Below are 18,711 nucleotides of genomic sequence, written 5' to 3' on the forward strand. Positions count from 1 at the left end.
TATTGATGGAGCTGAGACTGCTTTCGGGCAATGGCACATGGATACTGGAGCGTCATCTCACATCACTGGCAACTCAGGTATGCTAACTAATCCTAATGACAATTGTCCTATTAAATTTATTTTTGTCGGTAATGGTAATCGCGTGCCCATCCATGGATCTGGTAACACTACCCTTACCCACTCCACCAAACCTTTACAACTTAAAAACGTACTATATTCCCCCAACATTGTTAAAAACCTTATTTCGGTAAAAAAATTTACCAAAGATAACTATGTTTCCGTTGAATTTGACCCTTTTGGCTTTTCTGTGAAGGATTACCCGACTAGAACGATCCTGAGCCGACAGAATAGCTCCAGCCCACTTTATCCTCTCACCAACAATGCTTCCGCATCAGCCTTCCTCGATATCACACCACAAGACTTTTGGTATGACCGTCTCGGGCACCTGGGCGTTTCTATTATGATTTTTTTTCATTCTAGTCATTTAGTTTCATGTAATAAACCTTCTAGTTCGGTACTTTGTCATTCTTGTCAATTATCGAAACATAAACGATTGCCTTTTTTCTAATTCCACTTCGGTTATGTTATTACCTTTTGATATTGTGCATTGTGATTTTTGGACTTCTCCAATTGTGAGTAAATCTGGGTATAAGTATTATATGGTACTCATTGATGATTTTACAAATTATAGTTGGGTGTTTCCACTTAAATATAAATCTGAAACTTATGAAAAATTTACCCAATTTCACACCTATGTCAAGACCCAATTTCATTTACAAATTAAATATTTTCAATGTGACCTCGGGGGTGAATTTGACAACCATCAGTTTAAAAATTTTGCACTTCAACATGGCATGCAATTCCGCTTTTCATGCCCCCACACATCCCAGCAGAATGGAAAGTCGGAACGCATGATTCGGCGCCTCAATGAAATTATGTTTTGTCTTCTTACCCATGCCACTTTCCCCTCCAACTTCTGGGTGGAAGCCCTTCACACCGCCGTCTATCTGCACAATATCTTATCCTCTCCTAACTGTCGTTTCTTCACACCCATGGCATCTTTATACGGATGTCATCCTGATTATGAACACCTCAGGATTTCCGGTTGTGCTTGCTACCCGAATCTCTCCGCTACTCGTCCTCACAAATTATCTCTCTGGTCCTCGCTTTGTGTCTTTCTGGGGTATCCTGCCCATTATCGGGGATATCGATGTCTTAATCTTGCTACGGGCAAGGTCATTCTTTCAAGACATGTCACATTTGACGAATCATTTTCCCGTATTCTACTAATGGGCCACCTCCCACCCATGATTTTTTAGAGGACAATCTCTCTCCCATATTTGCCCCAGCCCCATTACCCACGTTTCTGACCCATACTTCCTCACCCCCTACGACCCACCCCTCGACCTCTCACCCTCCGGCCCAAACCCCACCCACAACGACCCACCCCTCAGCCTCTCACCCTACGGTCCAAACACCTCCTATTACGGTTCAACCTTCTGTTATTCAGCCTTACCCACAATATTACCAACGCAGGCCCAGACCCAGCTCGTCTATACCTGCCCAATCTGCTCCTACACAAACGGCCAACTCATTCACCTCACCTCCACCACAGGCTACCCAACCTATAGCCCCTACCCACCAAACTCAGCCTACCCAACCCCGCCACCCAATGATTACTCGCTCACGAGTGCCTAAACCTAATATAAACCTTCACACTTCTACTCAACCTGCCATATCTCCCTTGCCCAACTCCCACCTTACGGCTCTTTCAGATCCGAATTGGCACGCAGCCATGAACGATGAATTTAAAGCATTAATGGACAATAACACTTGGGATTTAGTTAGTCGTCCTCCGGATGCCCACATTATTCGTTGTATGTGGTTATTTCGCCATAAGTTTCGTTCTGACGGCTCATTGTAGCGTTTTAAGGCTAGGTTGGTTGTTAATGGGAAGTCTCAACAGGTTGGAGTTGACTGTGATGAGACTTTTAGTCCAGTGGTTAAACCCACTACGATTCGTACGGTACTAAGTCTCGCGGTTTCACGTGGTTGGCAAATTAACCAACTTGATGTAAAAAATGTGTTTCTTCATGGTGATCTTCAGGAAACCGTATATATCCATCAGCCACCAGGGTTTAATGATCCTAGTAAGCCGCACCATGTGTGTCGGTTGCGAAAATCATTATACGGCCTTAGACAGGCTCCAAGGGCATGGTACCAACGTTTTGCAACTTTTAGTACGAAGTGTGGTTTCAAAAGTACTCTTAGTGATACTTCGTTATTTGTTTATAAATCTGGCACTACGGTGGCTTATCTTCTTTTATATGTAGATGATATTATTATTACAGCATCGGATCCTATTCTTCTCCAGTAAATTATCGCTACTTTGTCTACCGAATTTGCTATGAGTGATCTGGGCTCCATTCATCAGTTTTTGGGTATTACGGTATCACACAAAGCTGGTGGTTTATTTCTCTTTCAACGGTCATATATTTCGGATATTCTTACTCGGTCTCATATGACTGATTGCAAACCTTGTGCTACACCTATTGATACTGCCTCTAAGCTAAGTGCTGATTCGGGTCCTCCTGTCTCCGATGGTACATTATATCGTAGTCTGGCTGGCGCTCTTCAGTACCTCACCATTACCCGTCTGGACATCACTTACACTGTTCAACAGGTTTGTTTGTTTATGCACGACCCTCGTGAGCCTCACATGCATCAATTGAAGCGAATACTACGGTATTTACAGGGTACACGTGATCAAGGATTGTACATTCGCCCCTCCACTTTGGTCAAATTGACCGCCTATTCTGATGCTGATTGGGGAGGATGTCCCGACACCCGTTGCTCCACTTCGGGCTATTGTGTTTTCCTTGGGGATAACCTCGTGTCATGGTCATCTAAACGACAGGCCACTATTTCCCGTTCTAGTGCAGAAGCCGAGTACCGAGGGGTTGCTAATGCTGCCGCTGAAACTAGTTGGTTACGTAACCTTCTTACTGAGCTTCATGTTCCTACTCTTCAGGCGACTATTGTTTATTGTGATAACATTTCAGCGGTTTATTTGACTGAAAATCCGGTGCAACATCAACGTACTAAACATGTAGAACTCGACATTCATTTTGTGCGGGAAAAAGTCAAACTTGGTTCTGTTCGAGTGCTTCACGTTCCAGCAGATTTTCAGTATGCTGACATTTTCACGAAGGGCCTCCCTCGCCAACTATTTCAACGTTTTAAGTCCAGTCTATGCATTCAATTTTTCCTGCTCAGACTACGGGGGTGTATTAACCGACATAACAATAATTCGTATTATATTACTTATTATTATGTAGAGATATATGTAGAGAGTTAGTTAGAATAGATTACATAGATCTATTATATCTTGTATAGGTTTAGTTTATCTGTTTCCTTAATTATCTCTTATTGTATTTGTATATATTGATATCGTATGATCAATAAACGATCTATTATTATGTCGGTTAATAATTAGGACATAGTTATTCGTTTTCTCGCAACGCGACGAATGTAACAATAACAATTTTCAAGTTTTGAAAGAAAATATTTTTGAATTTTGAATATTCAATGCTGAAATGTAAACAATCTGAAATGTAATATTTACAGGCACTTTTTTGTGAGAAAACATGCTAGAGGATCATATCAGTTTAATGAGACATATCAGCTACACCGTTAATCTACGAAACACTCAGTTTAAATAATTCACGTGGATTGTCGATATTGTTGTCCACTTAAACTCAATCTTAAAACTTTAGTAATGCGTACCGATACGTTAAGATACATTAATTGGCACTAAGTTCTTATGGACCCCACAATCTCAACATATTCCCTCATCGTGTAATACACTAGCTCAAGTAATGACTTTAAACTTTCATCAAATGTGATATGTGTGAAAATAATGCAGAATGTTATTAACAATCAGGTCGATCTTTCGATACGTAGAGAAAGTCCAATATTTAAACAAAACAAGAAATAAAAACAAGTTGAAATTGTTTAGATCTTAACCAGCAATTTGATTTCATATATACGCAGAGGTGATCCAAGATTTAAACGAAACCAAGTAAAATAAAGCAGAACCGTTCAGGCATTAACATCCAGTTTGATACTTTCTTATACACATAGGATGTCCAATGCTTAAACAAAATAAAGAAATAAAACAAGTTTAAATCTTTGCAAAATGAAATACACAATCATAGTGACTTTGTTGTGAAAGTTCACAAACTGACTGGTTTTTATGCTTTCCAGCATTCAGCGGTTACCGAGTAGGTACACAGTCACGAAGGACAAAACTAAGTACTATGCTTTCAACCATGTTTCCCACTGGCCCTAGGATTTTCTATTTATGTTTGTATCGTTATCGCAAAACTACTAGTCTAGCTGAGCCATACATCTTTAGTGAGATTGTTTAACCATTTTAAACACTACATATCTTGAGCAAGCACTAATAGTCCACTGTTTTACTATCATTTCGTCTTTTTGCACAAGTAATCTCATTTTCATTTTTTATGTTTTTGACATTATGATATTTTCTATTGTTTTTGGCTTTTTGAAAATACTTATCTATCTAAAATGATTTTGAAATGATGTTTCAGTTTGACAGAAATTTTGACATTTGAAAAAAATTTTCTCCCCTTCAAATGAAAACATCTTTTCGAAATCGAACAAGAATATTCCATTTTAACCGTTTAACGACTTTTTACGATTATGAACGTGAGACTATCATTTTGTTTGTGTGGAATACAAACTCTTTCATTCCTTCACAGTATGCATGAATAACCACTGCATCTTAGTAGGCGCCTGCTTGTGAACTGGTTATCCTGCACATTCAAACAAACTTTAATTAGTTTTGAATTAGAACCCAATCCATACTGGATTTAGGTTTACCAAATTCATCAACATATGACATGAACAACCTCTCATAATCTCTTTTATATTCAAACACTTTTATAAAAATTTTATCTGAAAATTTGACTTTCTTTGATTTTTTAACTGTTTGATTAACCAATTTTTCCTCCGCTGTTCTCTCTTTTGTCCTCAGATTTGTATCTAATAAATTCATTTTACTTGATTGATCATACTTTGGAGAGCAAATCGATTCATCAGAACTAGTATCTGAATCCACGGTGGTATCCGAAGACAAAATCTTTTCTTGATACTCTCTAACTCTTTTTCTCTTCTTCCTCAATCTATCTTTATGCCCTTGTGATAATTTGACTCTTCGATCTTTGGGCTTTTCTTCTGTTTTCTCAACTTTCTTTTCTTCTTTCTTCTTCTTATCTACCTTGTGAGATTCAACCCTCGATCTTCTCTTCGATCTCATTGGACAATGACCTCCAATTTGACATTCATAGCATCTTCTCGTCTCATATATCTGATTCTGGCAGTTAACAACAATGTGTCATTCGATTCCACAATTGTAACACACCCTGTTATCGTACCATTCTTCTCTTGCAAACCAAACATTCAAATCATAACACTGATTTGACTTGTAATACTCATTATTTCTCCATTTTCTATCGTAGTAATGATTTATCTCTAAAGAGTCTTCATTCCATCTTCTCCTATGAGCTTGATTTGACTTTTGAGCACTGTGGTCAAACCTGCACCACTTATTACCAACTTTTTGTGAGTTTTGATTTTCAAATTTTGTAAATTTTTGTTTTTATAATGATTTAATGATTGAACTGATGCACTTTTATTTTGATTTGAAATTTTTTAGAATTTTTAGAATTTTTATTTTGTTTTGTTCCTCAATTTGCTTAGAAGTTGAACATTCACCTTTTTCAGCAAATTGTGGAATTGTTTGTTTAAATTTTTCCTTTAATTCCAAAAATATATTCTTTTTATCAGATTCATCATCACAATCTTCAATTATGACTTCGTCATAATTTGGACATTGTCACTTATTGAATTTTCAACTAAGGGAGTTTTGTTTTTCGTGTTATCAGGTACAACCGTTTTTTATTTACCTATTCCTGACGGTTTATACCCAATACCATGGTTACAAAATTAATATTCGTCTTCCCCAGTTTCTTCATTTTTATTGATCGGTTTTGGAACTATATATCTAGCAATAAGGACGAAGTAACTATCACACCCCTTTCTACGGAGGAAGCACGGGGTGTGGTCCTGAAAGGTTCTCATTGCATACGATAAGTAAACATTCTACATGGTTATAAAATAACTCCAATTTGCCATTCAGAGTTTAACATTCAAAAGAAAAGTTAAGTTTAAAGTTTACATCACAACTTAAGATAATTGTTTGAAAAGTTTACAAATTCATTTCAAAACAAAGATCAAGGTTTGTTCGTTATATCTCTGCAAGGATGCGGGATATAACAAACTTTAAAGTTTACATCACAACTTAAGATAATTGTTTGAAAAGTTTACAACTTCATTTCAAAACAAAGATCAAGGTTTTGTTCGCTATATCTCCGCAAGGATGCGGGATATAACAAACAAATCCAACAAAAGTGGCAACGGAGCATCGACACATGATAAATTGAAACATAAACAACATTCTTGAGGAAAGAGAACGTGCGCACATCCATTTAGTTCCCTGAAATACATGTAAGTTTTGAAAATTGTCAACAAAAGTTGGTGTGAATTCATGTAGTTGAAAAATGGTATGTAATTGTACTTGAAAAATGTATTCTGTAAATGTAAGGAAATTGAGATCATTAATGTTTCGCGAGGACATTAACATTTGTCACGACATAGGAAGCATCCAAACCATAGGCATTTTCCCGTCGATTTACGACTCGAGACACAAAAGCACTCTAGGTAGAACGTGGCCAAGAGTGTGGCTGCCTGAAACCCATTAGATCTAACCTTTTGTTCCGCGGTCTAGGTATATAGTAGATTAATGGTGCTTAAGTCTCACCCTATTCGTCACATGATCTATACGTCATTCCTGAGTTTTGTTTCTACATACCACAGTACATGTATTTTCCCCAAAGTTTAGAAAACAAGAAAATGTTTAAAAGTGGGGACATAAACTCACTCATTTGTGTTTCCTGCGTTGAAAACTTCACCGGGTTTGACTTGTAGGCGTTGTAACCTATAAACGTTTTTACGTACGTTAATCACTAGACTTGTAACTCACTAAGTATAAGTCGCCATCTTAAGTTAGATATTCATTTTGTATAAGTTCTTCTTTTGTGAGGGTCGTGCCCTTGTTTGTCGGGTCTCGCCCGTTTGTCGCGTTATTGTAATTTGAGTTTGTATTGTTCACATGTAAATATATATTTTACTTCCAAAAATATATATTTGTATATGCAGGATTTGAAAAACGGTGTGTGTTAAAAATAATCTATATTTTTAACTTATCCAAAATATGATACTTATATTATTTTCCAAAAATAAAGATAAGTAATTTGTAAAATAATATTTTTAATATTATTTTTGTGTAAGTATACTTAAGGAAGTATACTTGTATTTTTATGTAAATACTTGTGTATTTTACATTATTTGTCAAAAATCAATTCCTTATTTTTAATACTTTCCAGATTTATATTTCTTAAAAATAATATATTTTTAAGGTTTGTTTGAAATATATATATATATATATATATATATATGTATATATTTTGTTATGCTTGTTGAATATATATATATATATATATATATATATATTTATTTATTTTTGTCATTTACTCGATTTTTGTATAATTTTCATTATTTGGTAGTAATTATATATATTTGCCCAAATGTATATTTATGTCCAAAAATGTCCAATATTTGCCCAAGTCCATATTTTTTAGGAATATATTTATGTTAATATATATTTTGTTTATTGTCTAAATACCCTTTTTCATGGGTAATTCTTGTATATATATTTATAACACTTCCTTGTAGATTTTTGTTTGTATTTTGGTATTTATACTCCTTGGGAGTATTTAGTGTATTTTTTAAGTTCTTAATACACTAGTACATATAATACACATAATATACACTTAGCAAAAAATTTGGTGATCACTAAATATATATATTTTCCCTAAAAATATACATACTTAATATTGATTTTAACCTTGAAGAAAACCTTATTTCTTGACTTGTAATTTTGTATAAAAATCAGGAAACCTTAGTAAATATTTTTAGGTGAATTTTTGGGGAATAAGTTTCACCAAAACTTATATTTTTCTAAGTGTCAAATTTTTATAAAATTTTTGACATAGTTTCCCCTAAAAATGGAGGTTTCCTATGTTTTCAAAACATGTGTTTATTTTCTTTTCATCACCAAAAATCAATTTCCAACAATCTCACAAGTTACATATACTAATTTCATCATGTTAAACCCTAGGATGAACTTGATTATTTTGTAAAAACATGTAGTCTTTGAGTTTTACACTTTACATACTTGATTCTTTAAAAAATGAGCTTCTTGATGAATTTTTCATGAACCTTTTATTAAGCTAAATCTCATAACTTAACCATCCATAAACTTTGTTACTTCAAGATCATAACATCATACTTTAAAAACCATTTTTCATGTTTACATAAAGACTTTTCAAGTTCATCTTCAAGTTTAACCATGGATTCTTTCAAGATCAATGCTTAAACTTGTTAGATCTAAGCTTCTAACAAGCTTTCACATGATGGATCTAACTAAAAACACAAGATTCAACATTCACAACTTCATAACATACATCAAACACTTCAAAACAACTCATTTTCACTGATTATGTTAGATCTTCATGTTACCATCTTTTAAAGTTTAGGTTCTTTGATGGTGTGACTTGTACATAAGCTTAACATGAAGTAAAATAGAGATTATGGTGCTTACTACTAGCTCTAGTGGCTAGGGAAGTGGCAAGAACAAGAAGATGATGAAGATGAGTGGTTAAAAACTCCAGAAGGTGGTCCTTTCACTTCTTTTCCTCCAAACCTTCTTAGATCATCCTTGTTCACCTTTGTATAACCTTAGATTGCCTTGATTTGAAGTGAAAATGGTGGATGTATGGAGGAGTGGTGGTGGCCATAAGGTGTAGAGAGAAAGAGAGGAAGATGGTGTAAATTTTGAAATGTGAGGATAAGTGTTAACATACTAATGGTTCTTTATAATCTTCTTCCAACATACAATTGTCCAATAGATATCATGTCTAATATCTTGCACACACATTTGAATATTATAATGGGAAAGGGAGTGGGGGCCACATGGGGCCGATTTTGGCATGGGTGGGTAGAATGTAAAAATTTGGAAGTTAAAGGTTATAAATGTAAGTTAGGGGGTTTAAGATGAAGTTATGTGTGTTTATGTGTTTCTATGATTTTTAAGGTGTTTTGTCACCATAACTAGCTTTAAATCATAAAAACAATGGTTCTAGTCTATTTTTGGTGTTTTGGGTGATGTCCGGTTAATCATTCGGTTATCGATTCGTTAAAGTGCTAAATAGTGCATATTTACAAGGTATGAAGTACCTTTTGTGGCATTTTTCATTCCCGACACTTTACAAGTTATTCTGGACCCTAAAACATTAAATCTGCATGTTATTTTATTGTTAAAATGCTATTTTTGCTGATTTTCTACAGAATTCTGCATTTTAGGTGCGTTTCGGGTAGTTTTTAGTGCTTGTTTTAGCTTCCGGAAAGTGTTTATGTGAACCCTAGTTCCCACACTTGGGTTTTATTGTATTTTTGTTGCTATACCTACATCTAGGCCCTAAATCTATTGTTTATTTGCATGCTGAGGCTGTGCTGTCACAACTTGTCTTACCGGTGAGTTTACTAGTCGTTTCGACGCAACGCTTAATGTAATGCACAATGCGATAATTGAAGTATGAAACATGCATGGATTCATATGTAAAGCAAGTGAGCATATAATGTTGACGTTTAAATACATAATTGCAGTAAATAAATAATTATTAAAATAGTATGGAAATTAACGGTTTTGTGCCAGTTGTCACAGTAACAAAACCTTTCAATTTATTTTCTAAATCATCAGTTTATTTTTAGCAATCTCAGCATCTTGTTCAAGTTTTGTGATTTTTTCAAAATGCGACTTTATTATATTTTTTTCAAAATCATTTTTATTTAAAACTAATTTTTCATTTTCTAAAATTTTTATTTGGTTTTTCAAATCATTTTCTAATTTTTTAGAATTTTCTATTAAGTTTTTATTTTCTAATGTCAAACTCTCAGCATCTCTCAAAAGTTTGAGATTTTCTTATCTGATTTTATCACATGTTAAGCACACTGGTTTAGAACACGAAACCTCATTTGTAGATTTGCTTGATTCTTTGACTTCACTATTCTGCACCATCTTCTTTTCCTTTTCCAGTTTTAACCTCAAAGCTTTCTTCTTTTTAATTTCTGGTTCGTGTTCTTTAATCTTTATGATAAATGCATCTAGACCTATCCATCTGAACCATGGAAATCCTTTCAATTCAACTAGATACTCATCGCATTTCAGAAGATAGAGATTCTGTAAACTTTGATATCTTCTCAGCATCCGACACCCAGCCCCAAGTCCTCATTTCTGAAATAAAATCACAGTACCGTTTTATCACCTTCCAACATTTCATCTTTTATGATCATGAAACTTTCAAGTAGGGGTACCTACAAAAACCCAACCATGATATTTTGGGTTATTTTGGACCCCTTTAAAAAATGAAATAAGTTAGAATTGGCTAGGTAATTAGTCAAGATGGGTTAGGATGGGTTTAAAATACCATCTAAGTTTTAACATGGGTTAGGATGGGTTTTTACCTATCTAACCCTATAAATTTTGGATTAATGTCTCTGCAAATTATTCTTCAATCATGTTGAAGAACTATCTATTTGATTCCAACAGTTTCTCTCCCCATTTCGCCTCTGAATTCTTCACCAATGTAACCGTTTTTCACTTCAAAAATCGACCGTGTCAACAGGTAATCAATCATTCAATCACAAATTCAAATTAATGTTGATCTGTTCATGAAATTTGAATCAATTTAAGCTTCATTTTGATGTTATTTGACTGATTTCACTTGTTTCGTACATTTGTGTGTGATTTCGAGTGTTCGCCATGCTTAATTTCAAATTATTGTTGATTTGCGTATGAAATTTTAATCAATTTGAGCTTCGTTTTGATGTTAATCAACTGATTTCACTTGTTTCGTACTTTCGTGTGTGATTTCGAGTGTTTGTCATGCTTAAAGTCAGATTGCTGTTGATTTGCGTACGAAATATGAATCAATTTAAACTTCGTGTTGATGTTAATCGACTGATTTCACTTGTTTCATACTTCCGTGTGTAATTTGTGTGATTTCGAGTGTTCGTCATGCTTATCAGTTTAAGCTTCGTTTTGATGTTATTTGACTGATTCACTTGTTTCGTACTTTCGTGTGTAATTTTTGAGTTTCTTTGAGCCACAACTCTTTCATGCTTATCTGTTCGATAAAATGTCTCTGTTGATCACTGATAATGTCAGTAAATTGCCCTTTTTAGTTGGCTTTTTTGGATCTGAAGTCACTGATAATAGAGATCCACATGTAACTCACTATTAAACGTGTATAATTTCTGTAGGTCATAATTTAATGCACAGATAGTTGATGATTGACGATTGAAGCTGTAAGCAACTTATGCAGTATAATAGTTGATGATTGAAGCTGTAAGCAACATATGCAGTATACATTTTTGGTATAATCTTGAATATCTATAAACTACTGATAATTTTTTTGGAAACTATAAAGGGTCAACTTCTTGGCACTTGTTGCTTCCAAGTGCCTTAGAGAGTTTAGGGCACATCTTATTGGCTGATTGTATTTTTATATAAAAATGTTATAGTTAATTCTTTTGTCAAATAAAGACTTTTTGTTTGACTGCATGAAAGAGTTGATTGTAGCTTTATTTTGACTTCTTAGGTCTTGTGTTGGTGCTTCTGATTGTTTATCCCGTGTCTACATGAGTACCCGGATTTGAATTCATGACTACAAGTATGGTTTATAGACTTACACTAACTTGTTCATGTAAGAATTTGACATATTCAGTAGTTTCGGACAATACAGATGTCGTATCTGTCTGAAAAATATGAAACATGCAAACAAAATCAAAATATAGTTTTTAGATCCGACAAAGTTGGGTCATATGTATTTCTAAAAAAAAGAGCCATAAAAGACAATAAAAACCAATCGCACTTTTCTGATGATGGCCCTGCTATCCCAAAGTTTTTTTTTTGATTTTTTGATTTTTTAAATTTTTTTAATTCTTTTTAAATTTTTTGAATTTTTTTGATTTTTGATTTTTTTAAATTATTATTTTTGATTTTTTAATTTTTTTTGATTTTTTGATTTTTTTTATATTTTTAGCCTATCATGCCCAAATCTATGTTGACAAAAACCCATATTGACCTAAATCTATCCTAACCCATTTCTTAATAAACCCTTCTTAACCCAAACCCATTCTGACCCATACTCATCTTAACCCATTACCCAAACCTGCCCAACCCACCCATTTTGCCACCCCTACTTTCAAACAAGTGTTTCATAATACTTTTGTACTAATGACTCCCTTCCGGAGTTGACACACTAATATTTGATTTCAACCTAAAATCTTCCCAATCTATTTTTTAAACATTTTACAAGTTACAACCCACGAAGCTTTAAACATGTTAAATTTGTATTATCTTGAACCCGAATAGGCAAATTCGAAACTTTGTAGATTAAAACCTGTTCAAAAACGTTTGTTGTCCAGTGTCCAACAAATCACGACTCAAATTACTCAGATAACCCGGTCTACTTAAACAAACTCGTTACACACTTGAAACCCACACGTCAGTCCAAAAACTTTAAAAGTTTCGGCCCAAACTATTCAATTCATCTTTCAATTTGATTTGATGATATTATATTGTCAAAAATTGCATTTAAAATCTTTAGGTCAATTCAAACAATTTACAAGTAAGCTTTGAATGCACAACTGACGTTTTATGTAAAAAGCATTATTTTGTTGTTGTTGGTTCGGTTCGGTTTTCGGGTAAAACCAAAACCGTAATCGAAAGTTTGGTTTTTGGTTTTTAAAAACTGTTTAGTTTCGGTTATTTCCGTTTTAGCAACGGTTCGGTTCGTTTTTCGATTTTTTTGGTCTTTAAAACAAATTATGTAAGATTCAAAACTTAAAAGTATAATTCAAAGTTTAAGAATCTTGTTAATATATTTAGTCTTTTAAATTAATATTATTCACGTAAACCTAACTTTCTAATCTATTTTAATGTTTCTTTAAAGTTTTTGTTAAGACGTTTTCTTTTATAATACTTTGAAAACCATTTAATTTTTATATTAAAGTTTGTTAGTTCTTGTAAAACAATGGATAATTTTAATGATAAATAAACATGGTAATGTTCTTATTGTAAATATTTAACAAATAAGAATAAAATTAATAATTCTTAGGGGACAAGCGCCGCTCCGTTATTTTTACGTGATAAAGCCAAATAACGCGTTATACAATGAATCATGCCACCGCCACCATAAACTACAACGTGTTATAGCATAACGAAATCTGATTTCGTTATTTTTTCCACGGCCGTGATGGTTTTTTGTGAGGGTAATTGTTGGTTGAGGGGAAATTGTTGGGTGTGGTGGTGAGTGATGATGACCATTGCCACCAAAAAGGTTGTGAGTGATGGAAAAATGGTTGATGACATGGCGGAATTTGATTGGTGCTTGTGAGTGATAACTAGTGACCACCCTCTCCCCTTAGTAGCATGGGTAAACACTTAAACAACTTAAATATAAAAATATATAGATTTGGTATACTACTAAAACTTATCGGTTCGGTTACTGAAAATGATTATCCGAAAAGTGAACCGAAATTTTCGGTTATTAAAAATCCGAAAACCGAACCGTCGGTTTTTGTTTCGGTTCGGTTGTTTCAGTTACGGTTCGGTTATTTCGATTTTCTGCTCACCCCTTCTAAAAAAACCACGACTACAAATGTTTTTTTTTCTTCTTTCGATGCAACAGCAGATTTCTGATCTTAAACCCAACAACAATCAAAACCTTTCAACAATAAGAACCTTTCAACAAACTCAGATCTTAAAAAAACCAATACCTACAACCACAAATATAAGAGCATCCACAATAAGGATGTTTTTAAATGTTTTTGATGACATGGATGAGAGAGAGTGTTGAGGTGGAGGAGAGAGGTAGGTATTTTGTTCTTCCACAAAAACATGAAAAAACATGCATGTGAGTATGATTAGGAGAGAGAATAGATGAAAAAGAAAATGATATTTTTATGTATTGTGTGTAGGGCAAGAGAGAGAAACAAATTTATTGGTAGGGCAAGTGACATGTGGCAAATAAAAAACATCCACCAAAAACACACTTATTGTGAATGCTCTAAACTACGATTCAGATCAAAATGCCGCAAATATTCTTTCTTTTTCATTTCTTTTCTTCTTTATTAAATTCGGCGCACAATCAATCAAACACAATCAGATTCTAAACAACAGTTCAGATCTGAACTCTACGTGATGCTCGAATAAACTGTAATTCAATTCAGATCTGAAATTGACGTGAACTGAATATAACAAAATCAGTTTTTAATGTATTTTTCTGTTTTTCAAAAATTGAATGTCCACTGTTATGGCTATATGAACAAAACCACCGAGCTTCCAATCGATTTTGTTCAAGAAAACAATCCGTAATGAACCAAAATGTTCAAAATTTTAACCAGAAACCATCGAATCAAACTGCAATTCAACCGAAACACACCGAAGATCGATACACTGCAGCTGAGAATTAAAACAAACTTAGAATATCTCAGATTTAAAAATTAGCAATTTTCGATTTAGATCTGAAACTTTTTTGAAAACTATTCGAAACGATCTCAATTCTACACTAAACACTCGAGAAAGAATCGGAACGATCTCGTGCGAGAGTGTTCTTCAAGGTCTTCTTTTGAACGACTGGACTTCATGTCTATTTATAGTAAACTCCTATCGTTCCAATAATCATAATCCCTTTCGTGCGAGTTGTTTATATTCCTTTCGTACGTATGAATGTCCATGCAAATTGTCTTGTATTCATGCATGAGATATTATTCCATGCCACATATCATGCATGTTAACATTCTTCATTGAATGACTGTTGTCAGGGAGTTACAAGAATTTTAGGGCCTTTTTAATTTTTTTAGGTTCGTAATTTCGATTTGTATCTGACATGAAATATATTAGGAAGAAACTTATATATAAAGCACTTAACCATTATATAAACTAGATGATTTCCCTAATCAAATAATGTTGGGATCTAATACATAAATCAAATCTAAGTTGGTCAAAAGAGTTTAACCTAACAAATAACAACTTACATTATGTGTGAAAGAGCTACTTATTTTAAGTATACTATTGTTATTTGTAAGACCCTTTCTAATTTAATGTTAATATATCAATAAAATAAGCATTTCACATAAAAATGCCATTTAACAAAAACTTTTACAACTTAAGTATTTAGTCATGTTTAGAACATCCCGAAAACATAGTTAAAAGTGTTTACATAATTCACTTTTATAAAACAAAACAAGATCAAATGTGGAAGCTTCATTGGATGTGTGTTCGGTTCTTTGTTCATCACTTGATCTTCATCCGGAGGCCTACCATGTTCACCTATAATTAAAACCGACATTAACATTAGTTATGAAGGTCTTAAAACGCTTTTAAACAAGTTCCATTAGCAATATATATATATATATATATATATATATATATATATATATATATATATATAAAATTTTGCCAGCAACTATGCCGCGAGAGGCTTGACCACTTTCTGTCACGGGCTGCGACATTGGTCGCGTGATGCAACGATATGAGAGGGACGTGGTCGCGCAGCGCGACAACCACAATTTGACAGAAGGTTCCCTTCTTTCAGCTACATATTTGCCCAGCTATGTTTTCATCCAAAATTCCAACTTAAAAATTTCATAACTTTCAATCTACTTATCCGAATTACGTGATTCTTGTTTCTATGTAACCGTAATACAATTACGGATCCATTATTCATCTTGGTTCGCATCAAAAGCTGATTTATAAGCAAACGGCTTATAAATCCTTTGTACCATTATTTGACCCGTTTCATTTTAGCAATATACTACATGTTTATTAAAGATGATGATTTCTAGTCATTTCTACCCATTCTCGGGCTTGTCAAACATTAGCGATTCGCTCCCATTACATGGTTTGCGCACACATTTACATCATGCTTGCTATCTACAATTCAAGCATGCACACTTAATCTATATTTCGCGTTTCTATGTTTTGACCCAATTCCAAGGGTTCACTAACTCAAATTTTAGCGTGTCCGTTTCTCAGCTTACGCACTTATTCTAGCGATTTATTGTGTGACCTTAGAGTCACTTCATATCACCATTGTTTTAAACATCCATTTAACCCATTTGGTAGTTAAGTGAAATCCATCACTTCAATGACATACCAAATATGTTCTAATTGTCTATTTTGACCCGTTTGGTTATCGAGTGAGTTTCATCACTTCGAGGACATACCAAACTCATACATTTCGCTTTAACCACACTAACATAATTACGACTAGCTTATCTATGCAATGTAACGAAACAACAAGTTACGTACCTTTCAAAGCTTATCCTTCAAGCGCGCGTCCGCCCCGACTTGTCCGCTTGAAAATTCAATCACCTTGCCTATAGAGTTCAACCAACAATGTGTTTAGAACTCATATCATTTCATATTACACGTAATTCGCCATATTATTAAATTATGCGTTTCTTTCGAAATTTTGACATATTAGCATTCATTTAGGCTTTTTAACAAACACCTTGCAGACATAATTTTTATACATCTTTTATCTAGTTCATGATTAACTTTCAACCAAGTTTCAATCATCGAAATTTAAGCACTTATGCCTAGCTTTCTTAAACAAGATCAAAACTCGCATCACAACATCAGTTTTACACTATTTCTACATTGAATTTCATGTGTTCGTCACCTAGTTATAATACCTGTTTTGGTCAAAAATTACCTAAGTAATTAAGTGATCAAATTAGTTTTGTGAGGTAGTGTGCTAGTAATACTTTGTGAAAAATATGTTTGTTTGTCAGTTTGCAAAAACAGTTTCAGGATACGGCTCAGGATATTGAGCTGTATCTACGATCAAACAATGAGCAAAAGAGGTAAAAGTGACACAGGATGTATGAGGAAAGCCCTTGATCAATCTAGATCTCCGGCATAAAACCTCGGGAGCTGACAATCGTCGGCTGCCTTGTTCTCCTTATTGCTTGAATAACAGGATACAGTGCAGGATATGATACGGATCGACTAAGTGTTACAATGTAAATTCGATACAAATGTAAGTGTAATGTGAGTGTTTGCAGCTAGAGAGAAAGAGTGTATAAGAGATTGTGTGTGTGAAAGTCGTGTCAACCTATGATCCGATCACTCCTTTATATAGTAAAAGGAAATAACTAACTATGCTAAAAATCCGGGATATTATGCTAAAAATCCGGGATACTTTCTGTTTTGGTCAAAAATCACACAAGGATAATGTAACCAAACTTTATGTAAACGGGGTATGATGCTTGGTTAATTATGAAAGTAAAGGATCACTTCTGTGATAAAGATGCAAAGACACAATGATTTATACGAGGAAAAAGCCCTTGATCAATGTATGATCTCCGGCATAAAAAACCTCGGGTGATGGCAACTACCGATCACCAACTTCAATATAAGAAAAATACAGTTACAACTTCGGATGATAATGAGCTGAGTACAAGGATCACTATTGTTTTGAGTGTCTAAGTGTGTGAGAATTGTGTTGCATGTCGTGTCCCCTCTTCCAAATGAGGAAGAGTGGTATTTATACAAGTGTAGGTGACCTATTTTAGGTAAAAAGACTAATAATCAGCTCATTACCCCTTTAGAAATAAAAGACAATCTAACCTAAATTGCCGCCCTTAAATCAAGCTAAGTTTCCATATCCTGTGCAACGTCTATCTCCGATTAAGCTCATGCCATAATTGTGAAGACGCGTCCCTTGATTATGATGCTAAGAGCGTATCCTGCTAGATGTTCCTGCAAAATAACATTGTTTCAAACGAAGGTAACTGTTAGCATAAGGATCCTTTGATGGTCCATGATCCTGATCCTGAAGTCCTGCTGAGGATCACTATCTGCCAAAGAAACAAGGATCACTGGTTAGGATCACGTGTAAGGATCATGTATAATAAAATTCCAGCCCTAACAATTGCCCCCAAAATATAAGGAGTTTATTGTAAATTAATGAGTTGTATTTTGTTTCGATCTTATCTCTAACGGGCGACTCCGAATAACTAGCCGTTACACATGGACTAGCCGTTGTGATCATTACGTCATAGATGTGACAATCCCTGCAGATCATGATTATAAATAGGAGATAGGGTGAGGATCAGTTTGTATTTAAATTCAGGATATACTCCCTTTATAATCTCCACCGAAGATTGATCAGGTATTCTCTTCTTCTCTCTTTCCTTTCTCTATTCTCTTTGCTCTGTTTTCTGTTTTTGCTCTGTTTCCATTCCGTCACAAGCATGTTGCTCCGGAATTCTCCTCACAAGGATTCCAAGAAGAGTAGTCCCCTAAAAAGCCAGGGGATCATCAAGGATTCTCCTACGGAGAGGTGTTGTTTTACTGACGCTCACGTAGACAGAATTCGTCATCGCTTTCCGGCGAATGCTGTTTTCAAATCCTTTGTTCCTACAGCTTTGAGC

Source organism: Helianthus annuus, chromosome 16 (assembly GCF_002127325.2).
Source record: "Helianthus annuus cultivar XRQ/B chromosome 16, HanXRQr2.0-SUNRISE, whole genome shotgun sequence".
Classification (NCBI taxonomy): Eukaryota; Viridiplantae; Streptophyta; class Magnoliopsida; order Asterales; family Asteraceae; genus Helianthus; species Helianthus annuus.